We start from the raw sequence: 14,029 nt of genomic DNA, 5'->3' as shown, positions 1-14,029 counted from the left end.
GTCCCTGAGGGCGAGGGCCCGTAGATGGAGGGCCCCCAGCAACAGGAGGGAAGTCTGGTCGACCCTCAGATGGTGGGGCAGACCGACTCCCTTCTTGAGCATGGCTATTTTGGCGCTCAAGGCCGTGGTGTATGCCTCGAGCGCCTCCATGTTCCGACGCACAGCCCTGCATACGGTTCCTGCAGTCTCCCGGGATGGGAGTAGGATGCCGTCCTCCGTGTAGACCAGTTTCTCCGAGATTATGGCAATGCGGCCCCTCCACTCCTCAATGAGGGTGGAGGCCATGATGGGACCCCGGGGAGGCAGTTACCTTCCCCGGGGTAGCAAACGTCCAGCACCGAAAGTAATAAAAAAGAAACCAAGTTCCACCAGCAACACAAAAACACCTCCTCTCCCCTCGCCTCCCAACTCCACAGTGAGCAGCCGACGCCCAGCCCTGATTGGAGCTGGAATTACCGCGGCTGCTGGCACCAGACTTGTCCTCCAATAGATCCTCGTTAAAGGATTTAAAGTGTACTCATTCCAATTACAGGGCCTCGAAAGAGTCCTGTATTGTTATTTTTCGTCACTACCTCCCCGAGTCGGGAGTGGGTAATTTGCGCGCCTGCTGCCTTCCTTGGATGTGGTAGCCGTTTCTCAGGCTCCCTCTCCGGAATCGAACCCTGATTCCCCGTTACCCGTGGTCACCATGGTAGGCACAGAAAGTACCATCGAAAGTTGATAGGGCAGACATCCGAATGTATCGTCGCCGTCACGGGGACGTGCGATCGGCCCGAGGTTATCTAGAGTCACCAAAGCGGCCGGCGGGGGCGAGCCCGCCGGATTGGTTTTGGTCTGATAAATGCACGGGGGTCAGCGCTCGTCGGCATGTATTAGCTCTAGAATTACCACAGTTATCCAAGTAACAGATGGAGCGATCAAAGGAACCATAACTGATTTAATGAGCCATTCGCAGTTTCACTGTACCGGCCGTGTGTACTTACACGTGCATGGCTTAATCTTTGAGACAAGCATATGCTACTGGCAGGATCAACCAGGTAGCTCCCGTCATCACGCGGGGGCCTGGCGGCGGCCGGGCCCGGACGCGGCCCCCGGCGGACCGCTCCCGCCCCGGGGGCCGGGGCGGGAGGCGGCGGGCGCCGGGGGCGCAGCCCTCGGATCGGGTCTGCGTAAGGGGGACGCGGCGAGGGGGCCGCGGGGACAGAGGGAGAGCACACGCTCCCCCTCCCTTCGTTCGGGGCCGGGAGAAAGGAAGGTGCGTGCTCCGCGGCGGGGGGAACCCGGGGTGGGACGTGGAGCGCCCGCGGGTAGCCCCAACCGGCCGTGGCTTCGGGCCGCTGGGAGTCCGGGGCCGAGCAAACTCAGTCGCCTGCGAGGGGGGGTCCGGCGCCCGGGGCGGCTCTCCCCCGGCCCGGGGGAGAGGCCTCGGGGCCAAGGGCCGGGCCGCGGTGGGGCCCGGGGGTCCGCGCCGGGAAGTGCGCGAGGAGGCGGGCCGCTCGCCTGCACCAGGGGGCCCACCGGGGACCGCCTGAGCGAGGGTTGCCTTCCCCGGCCCGGCGCGGGGCACCAGATCGGTCGTTGTCCTGGTCGTGGCGGTCGACGCCGACCGCTCACCTATATATCCGGCGGAGGGTGCCTGAGGACCCTGGCGAACCGGGAAGGAGTTCCGCGACACCACCGGGAAAACCCGGCCAGGCAGGCCGACTTCGATGGAGCGAGGGTCGGATGCGGCCGGCAAATCCGTTCTCATAGACTTCCAGGGCTTTTCAAGCAACTTGGCCTGCCAGAAATGGGGACTTAGAGCGAAAACGCCAGCCGGCAGCGAGCAACTTGGGCTGCCGGGAACGGGTAGGACCGACAGTGCGGCACACGGGCTGGGCGTCCCGAGGTCCGGGGTGCCCCGGGCGGAACCCTCAGCCGTCTACCCGGCGGCAGGTTCACGGGACCGGGGCCGGGTAGGACCGCCGGTGCGGCACCCGGGCCGGGCCTCCCGAGGTCCGGGGAGCCCCTGGCGGGACCCTCGGGGGTCTGCCCCATGGTGGTGTTCCCGGGACCCGGCCCGGGACTTGGGCGGGTAGGACCGCCTGTGCGGCACCCGGGCTGGGCACCCCGAGGTCCGGGGAGCCCCTGGCGGGACCCTCGGAGGTCTGCCCCAAGGTGGGCTTCCCGGGACCCGGCCCGGGACTTGGGCGGGTAGGACCGCCGGTGCGGCACCCGGGCTGGGCACCCCGAGGTCCGGGGAGCCCCTGGCGGGACACTCGGGGGTCTGCCCCAAGGTGGGCTTCACGGGACCCGGCCCGGGACTTGGCCGGGATGGACCGCCGGTGCGGCACCCGGGCCGGGCGTCCCGAGGTCCGTGGAGCCCCGGGCGGGACCCTCGGAGGTCTACCGGACGGTGGGGTTCCCGGGGCCGGGACCTGGCCGGCACCCGGGCTGGGCTTCCCGAGGTCGTTGGGAGCTGGCTCTCTGGAACTCGCAGCAGCTTCCCTATATATCCGGCGGAGGGTGCCTGACGTCCCTGGCGAACCGGGACGGGGTTCCACGTCACCACCGGGAAAACCCGGCAAGGCATGCCGACTTCGATGGAGCGAGGGTCGGATGCGGCAGGCAAATCCGACCTCATAGACTTCCAGGGCTTTTCAAGCAACTCGGCCTGCCAGAATGGGGGACTTAGAGCGAAAACGCCGGCCGGCCGCGAGCAACTACCGGGGCGGGTAGGACCGCGGGTGCGGCACCCGGGCTGGGCTGCACGAGGTCCGGGGAGCCCCTGGCGGGACCCTCGGGGGTCTGCCCCATGGTGGTGTTCCCGGGACCCGGCCCGGGACTTGGGCGGGTTGGACCGCCGGTGCTGCACCCGGGCTGGGCACCCCGAGGACCGGGGAGCCCCTGGCGGGACCCTCGGGGGTCTGCCCCATGGTGGTGTTCCCGGGACCCGGCCCGGGACTTGGGCGGGTAGGACCGCCTGTGCGGCACCCGGGCTGTGCCTCCCGAGGTCCGGGGAGCCCCTGGCGGGACCCTCGGGGGTCTGCCCCATGGTGGTGTTCCCGGGACCCGGCCCGGGACTTGGGCGGGTAGGACCGCCTGTGCGGCACCCGGGCTGTGCCTCCCGAGGTCCGTGGAGCCCCTGGCGGGACCCTCGGAGGTCTGCCCCAAGGTGGGCTTCCCGGGACCCGGCCCGGGACTTGGGCGGGTAGGACCGCCGGTGCGGCACCCGGGCTGGGCACCCCGAGGTCCGGGGAGCCCCTGGCGGGACCCTCGGGGGTCTGCCCCATGGTGGTCTTCCCGGGACCCGGCCGGGACTTGGGCGGGTAGGACCGCCGGTGCGGCACCCGGGCTGGGCACCCCGAGGTCCGGGGAGCCCCTGGCGGGACCCTCGGGGGTCTGCCCCAAGGTGGTGTTCCCGGGAGACGGCCCGGGACTTGGGCGGGTTGGACCGCCGGTGCGGCACCCGGGCCGGGCGTCCCGAGTTCCGTGGAGCCCCGGGCGGGACCTTCGGAGGTCTACCGGCCGGGGCCGGGACCTGGCCGGCACCCGGGCTGGGCTTCGCGAGGTCGTTGGGAGCCGGCTCTCTGGAACAAGCAGCAGCTTCCCTATATATCCGGCGGAGGGTGCCTGACGTCCCTGGCGAACCGGGACGGGGTTCCACGTCACCACCGGGAAAATCTGGCAAGGCATGCCGACTTCGATGGAGCGAGGGTCGGATGCGGCCGGCAAATCCGACCTCATAGACTTCCAGGGTTTTCCAAGCAACTTGGCCTGCCGCAAACAGGGACTTAGAGCGACGGCGCGAGACGGCCGCGAGTAGCTTTCGCGGCCGGGAACCGGGACTTTGGGCACAAAACAGCGGGGGTACATAGGCAGTGGACCCCCCAGCATACAATATATACACATCTAGCTATATCTCGACATCTACAGCTATATAGATATAGATATAGATATAGATATATATACATATACATATATATACATATATATATATATATATATATATATATATATATATACATACACATATATATACACATATATATACATATATATATATATATACACATATATATACACATATATATATATATATACATACATATATATATATATATATATATATATACATATATACACATATATATATACATATATATATATATATATATATATATACATTTTTATATATATACATATATACATATATATATACATATATATATATATACATATATATATATATATACATATAGAGATATCTATCTATATCTATCTATCTATCTATCTATCTATCTATCTATCTATCTATATCTATATAGCTACATCTATATACACGTCTATATCTATACATCTACATCCCTACATCTACGGCTCCATGCCCACAGCTCTATAGACATATCTATACATCCACCCCATCGACTTCCAGGGTTTTCCAAGCAACTTGGCCTGCCGGAAACGGGGACTTAGAGCGAAAACGCCGGACGGCCGCGAGCAACTACCGGGGCGGGTAGGACCGCCGGTGCGGCACACGGGCTGGGCCTCCCGAGTTCCGGGGAGCCCCTGGCGGGACCCTCGGGGGTCTGCCCCATGGTGGTGTTCCCGGGACCCGGCCCGGGACTTGGGCGGGTTGGACCGCCGGTGCTGCACTCGGGCTGGTCCTCAGGAAGTCCGGGGAGCCCCTGGCCTGACCCTCGGGGGTCTGCCCCATGGTGGTCTTCCCGGGACCCGGCCCGGGACTTGGGCGGGTTGGACCGCCGGTGCTGCACCCGGGCTGAGCACCCCGAGGTCCGGGGAGCCCCTGGCGGGACCCTCGGGGGTCTGCCCCATGGTGCTCTTCCCGGGACCCGGCCCGGGACTTGGGCGGGTTGGACCGCCGGTGCTGCACCCGGGCTGAGCACCCCGAGGTCCGGGGAGCCCCTGGCGGGACCCTCGGGGGTCTGCCTTAGGTGCTCTTCCCGGGACCCGGCCCGGGACTTGGGCGGGTTGGACCGCCGGTGCTGCACCCGGGCTGAGCGTCCCGAGGTCCGGGGAGCCCCTGGCGGGACCCTCGGGGGTCTGCCCCATGGTGCTCTTCCCGGGACCCGGCCCGGGACTTGGGCGGGTTGGACCGCCGGTGCGGCACCCGGGCCGGGCACCCCGAGGTCCGGGGAGCCCCTGGCGGGACCCTCGGGGGTCTGCCCCATGGTGCTCTTCCCGGGACCCGGCCCGGGACTTGGGCGGGTTGGACCGCCGGTGCTGCACCCGGGCTGAGCACCCCGAGGTCCGGGGAGCCCCTGGCGGGACCCTCGGGGGTCTGCCTTAGGTGCTCTTCCCGGGACCCGGCCCGGGACTTGGGCGGGTTGGACCGCCGGTGCGGCACCCGGGCCGGGCACCCCGAGGTCCGGGGAGCCCCTGGCGGGACCCTCGGGGGTCTGCCCCATGGTGCTCTTCCCGGGACCCGGCCCGGGACTTGGGCAGGTTGGACCGCCGGTGCTGCACCCGGGCTGAGCACCCCGAGGTCCGGGGAGCCCCTGGCGGGACCCTCGGGGGTCTGCCTTAGGTGCTCTTCCCGGGACCCGGCCCGGGACTTGGGCGGGTTGGAACGCCGGTGCGGCACCCGGGCCGGGCACCCCGAGGTCCGGGGAGCCCCTGGCGGGACCCTCGGGGGTCTGCCCCATGGTGCTCTTCCCGGGACCCGGCCCGGGACTTGGGCGGGTTGGACCGCCGGTGCTGCACCCGGGCTGAGCACCCCGAGGTCCGGGGAGCCCCTGGCGGGACCCTCGGGGGTCTGCCCCATGGTGCTCTTCCCGGGACCCGGCCCGGGACTTGGGCGGGTTGGACCGCCGGTGCTGCACCCGGGCTGAGCACCCCGAGGTCCGGGGAGCCCCTGGCGGGACCCTCGGGGGTCTGCCTTAGGTGCTCTTCCCGGGACCCGGCCCGGGACTTGGGCGGGTTGGACCGCCGGTGCTGCACCCGGGCTGAGCGTCCCGAGGTCCGGGGAGCCCCTGGCGGGACCCTCGGGGGTCTGCCCCATGGTGTTCTTCCCGGGACCCGGCCCGGGACTTGGGCGGGTTGGACCGCCGGTGCGGCACCCGGGCCGGGCACCCCGAGGTCCGGGGAGCCCCTGGCGGGACCCTCGGGGGTCTGCCCCATGGTGCTCTTCCCGGGACCCGGCCCGGGACTTGGGCGGGTTGGACCGCCGGTGCTGCACCCGGGCTGAGCACCCCGAGGTCCGGGGAGCCCCTGGCGGGACCCTCGGGGGTCTGCCTTAGGTGCTCTTCCCGGGACCCGGCCCGGGACTTGGGCGGGTTGGAACGCCGGTGCGGCACCCGGGCCGGGCACCCCGAGGTCCGGGGAGCCCCTGGCGGGACCCTCGGGGGGTCTGCCCCATGGTGCTCTTCCCGGGACCCGGCCCGGGACTTGGGCGGGTTGGACCGCTGGTGCTGCACCCGGGCTGAGCACCCCGAGGTCCGGGGAGCCCCTGGCGGGACCCTCGGGGGTCTGCCTTAGGTGCTCTTCCCGGGACCCGGCCCGGGACTTGGGCGGGTTGGAACGCCGGTGCGGCACCCGGGCCGGGCACCCCGAGGTCCGTGGAGCCCCTGGCGGGACCCTCGGGGGTCTGCCCCATGGTGCTCTTCCCGGGACCCGGCCCGGGACTTGGGCGGGTTGGACCGCCGGTGCTGCACCCGGGCTGAGCACCCCGAGGTCCGGGGAGCCCCTGGCGGGACCCTCGGGGGTCTGCCTTAGGTGCTCTTCCCGGGACCCGGCCCGGGACTTGGGCGCGTTGGACCGCCGGTGCTGCACCCGGGCTGAGCGTCCCGAGGTCCGGGGAGCCCCTGGCGGGACCCTCGGGGGTCTGCCCCATGGTGCTCTTCCCGGGACCCGGCCCGGGACTTGGGCGGGTTGGACCGCCGGTGCGGCACCCGGGCCGGGCACCCCGAGGTCCGGGGAGCCCCTGGCGGGACCCTCGGGGGTCTGCCCCATGGTGCTCTTCCCGGGACCCGGCCCGGGACTTGGGCGGGTTGGACCGCCGGTGCGGCACCCGGGCCGGGCGTCACGAGGTCCGTGGAGCCCAGGGCGGGACCTTCGGAGGTCTACCGGCCGGGGCCGGGACCTGGCCGGCACCCGGGCTGGGCTTCGCGAGGTCGTTGGGAGCCGGCTCTCTGGAACAAGCAGCAGCTTCCCTATATATCCGGCGGAGGGTGCCTGACGTCCCTGGCGAACCGGGACGGAGTTCCACGTCACCACCGGGAAAATCCGGCAAGGCATGCCGACTTCGATGGAGCGAGGGTCGGATGCGGCCGGCAAATCCGACCTCATTGACTTCCAGGGTTTCTCAAGCAACTTGACCTGCCAAAAACGGGGACTTAGAGCAAAACTGCCGGCCGGCCGCGATCAACTTAGGCGGCCGGGAACGGGCACTTTGGGCACATCGACATCTACAGGACACCTAAATGGATAAATCTGGATGGAATTGTCTGTCTTTTTACCTAATTTTGTGAGGATTCAGAGGGAAAATGAAAAAAACACAGATTTTTTTTTCTAATTCTTGCTACTTTTTACTAAATTTCTAATTCTAAATTTTCAGCTAATCATCCAACTATGGTATCAAAAGAAAGCTCTATCTCTCCTTGAAAAAACAATATATAGTTTATATGGGTACACTATTCACAGTAAAAGAGAATCATCGCTGAACCGACATAGCGCAAAAATGGCAAAATTTCTCCGGGATTGAAGGGGTTAAACTTGCATGCATATGCTTGCTTGCTGTAACAAACACGTTCAAAACAAAAACACACTCTTTCTCTCCCATTTCTTATAATTTCTCCCCATCTCATGATCTCTCTCATTATCTTTCTTATTTCTCATCTCCTCTTTATCTCAATCTTGCTTCTTTCTTTTTATCTTGCTCCTTTGTCCCCATCTCATTATCTCCTCTATCTCTCTTCTTATTAACTATTATATTTGCCGGCCTGGGGGGCAAGAGCAGCAAGGGTCACGTAATGCAAGGTCATGTGACCCCACTCTGAAACACTGGGCTGCTTGCACAAGCAGCAGAGAGCGAGAGGAACCCAGGGCGGACTCCCCACACACCATCAGGTAGGCCACTGGTGATGAGTGTCAAGATAAGACTTCATACCCCGGTTCCTGGCCTAAACATGAGGGAAATTGAGATTCAGGGCTTCAGCTCTGGTAGCTGCTCTAGCGACACCCCCATTGTCTGCTCTTTGATTAATCTAGCCCCTCTTATTCCATTCAGAAATTAAAAGGATTTTACCATTAGCCTAGCAATCTGGTACTATATCCAGAGATCCTAGATATACCTGTTAAAACGTGGACGGTTTTCTTTTTATGAGGCCTGCAGACTTGCAGGCATTTATGGACATTCGTGCAGTATGCTTTACCTGAGGACTAATTGCAGGATCTAATTGAACAGGTGAAAAATGCCAAGAAAGTGACACTGTAGCAGTTGCTAGGTAACTTTAAATATGTGTGCCAGATTATGCCTATGGGTCGCCCTTTTTGTTAGATTAAGGTTCCACACAATTTTATTTGCCTAAACTGCGACTATAAGGAGGACTTGGTGGTTTGAGGTAGGTTTTTGAATGAATAATATAACTAGACTTGTGCATTCGTATTCGGGCGAACATGAAAACAAACACGAAGGATGCGTGGACAAGGCATGGGCACTCTGACTGGTTTGCGGCTACACAGCTCCATACCCAACAAACTGCGATGCACTGTGTGTTTTGTTACCATACTATCAGAACCAGCATTATCTTTTTCGGCAATTTGAGCCACAGTAGCCCAAGGCTCAAAGTCTGGACAGACTAACATGGAGGGTCTACGACTCAATGCCATGCACATCGATCTGTGAATCTCTGGAGCTATGCAAAGTCAACAGGCACTAGGAACCTTTCTTAAGAATTCAATGGGAGCCTGGAAGACAACAGTGAAAGCCAACTCAAGACAGCTAGCACAAGTGACCATCAAGTGCAGCATATACCAAGGTGATGCACTGTCCTCGCTGCTGTTTTGCAAAGGCTTGAACCCCCTCAGCCAGTTAATCACAAGGACTGGATATGGGTACAAGTTTAACAGTGGAACTATCATTAGCCATCTCCTCTACATGGATGCCATCAAGCTGTATCCCAAGAGCAAACAAGACATGAACTCGCTGATCCACTTAAGACAGATTTACAGTGAAGACATTAGGATGTCATTTGAACTGGAGAAGTGCAGCCGGATTGTAGTAAAAAAAAGGAAGATAGTTAGGACTGATTGGGTGGAACTGCCAGTAGGGCTCATAACAGACATATAGACCAGCTACAAATACCTTGGTATCCCACAGCCACATGGGAACCATGATGAGGAGGCAAAGAAGGCAGCACAATCAAAGAACCACCTAAGGATAAGGCAGATCCTGAAGTACCAGCTCAATAGGAAGAACAAGATCCGCACCATCAACACATATGTCCTACCACTCAGATAATCTGCCAGCATAGTGAGCTGGCCAAAGGAGGTCATGGAGGCTGCCGACATGAAGACCCAGAACCTCCTTACAGTGTACAGGGGTTTCCAACCCAAGTCCAACACCCAGAGGCTGTAAACCAGCCGAAAAAAAGGCGGTAGGGTCTGGTTAGTGTCAAACCAGCTGTCCTGGACAAAGATGAGACGCTTAAAGAATGCATGAACCAGCAACAGACATGGAAGGAAGATCAAGTAAAGGCAGTACCATGGGATGTAGCTGAGGTGGCTGACATTGGGAAATGCTTCCAATGGCTGGACAGGGCTAGACTCAAAGACAACACTGAGGCACTGATAATGGCAGCACAAGAGCAGGCAAGGCACTAAGCACCAGATCCAAAAATTTAAACAGAAATAAGCATAGTGCTTTCTGTATATACAAAATGAATAAAACAAATAAAAACAGTTCACTATATACTCACAATATGGTGAGCAATAAATGGATTGCTCACACCTTCTGGCGTAGGTGGAATGATCCCCACCAAGGATATAAACTTGTCTTGGGAACTCTACTCTGACACTCTGAGGAAGCCTATTTAGTAGGTGAAACGCGTTTGTGTTATTTTTATTGACTTTTTAATGATTTTTAACCAGAAAGCTGAAAATAAATAAGTTTTTTTAAAAACCATTCTTTTCTGTTCCTGGTATCTTTTTATTGTTTTAAACACGCAAGTTTATATCCTTGGTGGGGATCATTCCACCTACGCCAGAAGGTGTGAGCAATCCATTTATTGCTCACCATATTGTGAGTATATAGTGAACTGTTTTTATTTGTTTTATTCATTTTGTATATACAGAAAGCACTATGCTTATTTCTGTTTAAATTTTTATGTGCACCTTATCCTGAGAACCAAAGAAAAGAACTACACAGGACTGCTGCCAAAGATATCCTCAGGCGAGGATTGTATCGCCCATGCAAGTTTTGTGGGACTAATTGCTTAAGTCCCCGAAAAATGTGAGTACCCATTCCTTGACACTTTGCCACACGGTGCCAGCCACATATTATATTGCTGTGACTTTCTTCTCCAGTATGCGCAACCACTATCTCCTGTGACTTACAAGTTATTTACCAAGCCAAGAAGAGGAAACCTTGGCGAGTGGGCTGCTGCTATTTATAGGACTATTTATTTTATTGCTGTTTTTATTGTTCTTAGCGCTTTTACCTTCCTATTTTTTGCTGCAGGCTTCTACAGCACCAGGCAGGACCCAAGGTGCAGGCTATGAAGAGAGGCTTCTGAGCAGTGGCGTCTCCAGCTTTCATATTTAGGGGGGGCACATGGGGGGCCAGGGACCAAAGTAGGGGGGCCAATTATAAAACGGTACATATACACTATATATATATATATATATATATATATATATACACACACACACACACACACACACACGTTAGACGTGCATTTTTAACTACATAATATGCACTTATCTCTTTGAAGTAAAGACTGTGATTAAAATATGATTTCAAAATAACAGCTAAAGTGACAGTTATTTTTCATTCTTTAATATTAGCCCCTGCTGACAATATATATAAATATTAAGGCTGAAACAACGAATCGATAAAATCGATAATAATCGATAACGGAAATCGTTGTCGACGATTTCCGTTATCGATTAATCGAGTGATCGATTCGTTGTTGGAGCACTCGGCTCCTGTTACTTACCTCCGCGAGCGTTCCCCGCTTCCGCTACACGCGCTGCACTCTCCGCCTTCTTCTAGTTGCGAGTGGCTCCGTTCGCACAGAGCGGTTCGCTCTGTGCGAGTGGCTCCGTTCGCACAGAGCGGTTCGCTCTGTGCAAGTGGCTCCGTTCGCACAGAGCGGTTCGCTCTGTGCGAGTGGCTCCGTTCGCACAGAGCGGTTCGCTCTGTGCGAGTGGCTCCGTTCGCACAGAGCGGTTCGCTCTGTGCGAGTGGCTCCTTTCGCACAGAGCGGTTCGCTCTGTGCGAGTGGCTCCTTTCGCACAGAGCGGTTCGCTCTGTGCGAGTGGCTCCATTCGCACAGAGCGAACCGCTCTGTGCGAACGGAGCCACTCGCACAGAGCGAACCGCTCTGTGAGAACGGAGCCACTGGCACAGAGCGATTCGCGGGGGTGGGGGTGGGGTTTCAGGGGATGCAGGGCAGAGTGGGGGTGGGGGGGCAGGCCAGGGTAGGAGACTGAGTGCAGGGCAGAGTGGGGGTGGGGATGCAGGGCAGGGGGTGGGGATGCAGGGCAGGAGACTGGGTGCAGGGCAGAGTGGGGGTGGGGGTGCAGGGCAGAGTTGGAGACTGGGTGCAGGGGCACAGTGCCAGGGCTGGGTGCAAAGTGCTGGGTGCAAAGTGCCAGGGCTGGGGCAAAGTGCTGAGTGCTGGGTGCAAAGTGCCAGGGCTGGGTGCAAAGTGCCGGGTGCAAAGTGCCGGGTGCAAAGTGCCAGGGCTGGGTGCTGGGTGCAAAGTGCCAGGGCTGGGGCAAAGTGCTGGGTGCAAAGTGCCAGGGCTGGGTGCAAAGTGCCGGGTGCAAAGTGCCAGGGGTGGGGCAAAGTGCTGGGTGCAAAGTGCCAGGGCTGGGTGCAAAGTGCCGGGTGCAAAGTGCCGGGTGCAAAGTTTCTTGAACAGTAATAGTCCACCTCTTTTCAGAATGTTTGGGGTTATTTTGTTTCATAAATATTGTGTTTGGGTTTTTGTACTTTGAAAATATTGTTTTTTTATTACATCATAACAAAATAAGAATGTTAATGTAAATTTTAAGTTGTTTTTTAACATCCAGTTCATTAAATTATTTTAAATAAACAAAAAATTTGCATATTGTTTTTTTTTATCCGATTAATCGATTAATCGAAAAAATAATCGGCCAACTAATCGATTATTAAAATAATCGTTAGTTGCAGCCCTAATAAATATTAGACCCTGCTGCAGATATATAGAAATATTACACCCTGCTTCCGATATATATATATTAATATTAACCCCTGCTGCGGATATATATTAATATTGGCCCCTGCTGCGGATACATACTTATATTATACCCTGCTGCCGATATACATAGAAATTATACCCTGCTGCCAACATATATTAATATTAGCCCCTTCTGCCGATATATATTATTAGTCCCTGCAGCCAATATATATAAATATTAGCCCCTGCAGCCAATATTTATTGATAATAGGCCCTGCAGCCAATATATATTAATATTAGCCCCTGCTGCCGATATACCGTATTTGCTCGATTATAAGACGACCCCCCAAAATCTGAATATTAACTTAGGAAAAAAAGAAAAAGCCTGAATATAAGACGACCCTAAAGGAAAAAAGTTTTACCAGTAAATGTTAATTCATGTAAACTATTTTTTTAAATAAAAGCTATGATTGAGAAAAATATTTTTTTTGTTTTTATTTCCTTGTATTTTCCAACCTGTCCCCCAGTTACCCCCAGGCTTGCCACACCAATATGGCACTGTGGCCCATGATATGCCTTTTAACCCTCTATATGCCACTGTGCCCCATGGTATGCCTTTTGACCCCCTATGTGCCACTCTGCCTCCAGAAATGCCTTATACCCCTATATCCCATTCTGGCATTTAGGGGGTTAAAATGCATATTATGGGGCAGAGTGGCATATAGGGAGGTATAAGGCATTCCAGGAGGCAGAGTGGCATTAAGGGAGTTAAAAGGCATTGTATAGAGCACTCTGCCTCCAGAAATGCCTTATACCCCTATATGCCACTCTGGCATTTAGGGGGTTAAAAGGCATATTATGGGGCAGAGTGGCATATAGGGAGGTATAAGGCATTTCAGGAGGCAGAGTGCTCTATTAAATGCCCCCTTAACGCCACTCCAGAAATGCCCTATGCCCCCATTTAACACACACACACACACACCCTATACCCCCATTTAACTAACACACACACACACACACTCTCCCCCCCCCCCTCTCACCCCTCTCTTACCGGTGCTTCCAGCCGGGGCAGCAGGTTGACGTCGCCTTCCGCTGCAGCCGGAAGGAGGTGGAGTTGGCAGGGGGGGGTTTGTATGCGTCCGTCGCGTATACTTTCCCCGGCTGTCAGAGATCAGAGTTCCCCGCACCGGTGCGGTTCCGGTGCGGGGAACTCTGATCTCTGACAGTCGGGGAAGGTCTACGCGACGGACGCAGACAACCCCCGCTGCTAGCCACACCTCCTTCCGGCTGCAGCGGACGTTGTCTACGCGAATCGCGTAGACGTCAACCCGCTGCCCCGGCAGTACAGCAGGAAGCACCGGTAAGTGTGTGTATGATGGGGGGGGGGGGTGAGACAGGAGGATCCAGGTCCCCTGCAGCGGTGGGGGGATCTGGATCTTAGTCTCCTAATCAGACCTCTATTTGAGGTCTGATTAGAAGACGACCCCGATTAGAAGACGAGGGGTATTTTTCAGAGCATTTGCTCTGAAAAAAACCTCGTCTTATAATCGAGCAAATACGGTATATAAATATTAGTCCCAGCTTCCGATATATATTAATATTAGCCCCTGCAGCCAATATATATTAATATTAGACCCTGCTGCCAATATATTTGCCACACTGAC

The 14,029-nt window shown here is 57.3% G+C and overlaps 1 pseudogene; it reads right to left on the bottom strand.

The window, feature by feature from the left end:
* Window positions 1-432: 432 nt before the first annotated feature.
* Window positions 433-1,037, bottom strand: LOC149282293 (18S ribosomal RNA; annotated as a pseudogene; the record flags this gene model as incomplete).
* Between the last annotated feature and the right edge of the window lie 12,992 nt (window positions 1,038-14,029).

This window comes from Sceloporus occidentalis, unplaced genomic scaffold (genome assembly GCF_023333645.1).
Source record: "Sceloporus occidentalis isolate IW3139 unplaced genomic scaffold, rSceOcc1.0.p SCAF_119, whole genome shotgun sequence".
In the NCBI taxonomy this organism is placed as follows: domain Eukaryota; kingdom Metazoa; phylum Chordata; class Lepidosauria; order Squamata; family Phrynosomatidae; genus Sceloporus; species Sceloporus occidentalis.
Note: the sequence above shows the minus strand (reverse complement) of the source record. Positions and strands in the feature narration are given on the sequence as shown.